The sequence below is a fragment of the Empidonax traillii genome, unplaced genomic scaffold, assembly GCF_003031625.1.
Source record: "Empidonax traillii isolate 1590-97213 ecotype Southwest subspecies unplaced genomic scaffold, ASM303162v1 scaffold1619:size215769, whole genome shotgun sequence".
Taxonomy (NCBI): Eukaryota; Metazoa; Chordata; class Aves; order Passeriformes; family Tyrannidae; genus Empidonax; species Empidonax traillii.
Genome location: NW_020956812.1, coordinates 188,817 through 189,827, shown reverse-complemented (window position 1 = coordinate 189,827; position 1,011 = coordinate 188,817).

Here is a 1,011-nt window from a genome sequence, read left to right as displayed (position 1 = left end):
AGGACAGGTTATTAACAAGTCTCCTTTGGAATTTTTGGTAAGCTGTCTAATGTCAAACCAACCTTCCCCCCCAGCTCACCTCCTGGGGACAAAGAGAAGAGTTTTCTGTAACCTCCCCTCGCTGTGAGCCCTCCAGGGCAGGGGCAGGAGCAGGAACAGCTTTCAGGGATCCCTCCTTTGCTGGCCATTCCTCTATTAATACTCTCTAATTTCTCCATGGGTTGACCATCCTTGAGGGATTTTGGGATTCCTTTTTCCCCGTGTCCTCCAGTGTTGGTGGGTCCTCCTTGTCCAGGGCAGAACGTTCCCTTTCGGAGTCTTGCTGGAGGAATACTTGTTTTGCATTCTGTGCCCCCAATTGCTTTAGAATCAGTAGTAATTGAAGGTGCTGGACCACATTTTCTTCCCTAATTAATTAATTCCTGTGCCACCTCCCCCCAGGTCCAGATCTTTTTTTCTCCATGGTAAGGACCGGGGGTTAAAGTTGCTTCTAAGGTGGCTGCAGTTCTTTCCCCTTTGGTGAGGCTTTCTCTTTGTCCTTTGAGCTGAATGCCAACAGGTTTCACAGCCTCAGGGAGACCTCTGAGAAGGGCAATCATTCTTTCAGGGTCTGCAGGCAGCATCACAGAGGATTCAGGTCTTGCTGTTAATTCCCTATCATGCATCATTTGTAAACAAGCGGTCTATTTCACATTTTCCACAATCTGATGAACATTTCCCACTGTAGCCAGGGGATCTCCCCTTTGCAGGGGGTTGAGTCCCCCTGCCCAATAGGCTGCTCTTTGGGGAAGGGACCAGGGCACACCAGAATCTCCTGTGGTCAGGAAAACTCTGGCTCCCCAGAACCCTTCAGCCTCTTTTTCTGATAATAATGTAATAAATTAAGGTGGGAAATGTAGTTTATCAAACAGGATGTATCTATTGCTAAAAATACTAGACTAATTAAACCTCAAGGGACTATGTACTAGTTATGTAAGACAAGATTGTCAAATGTTCTTAGAGTTACAAGGA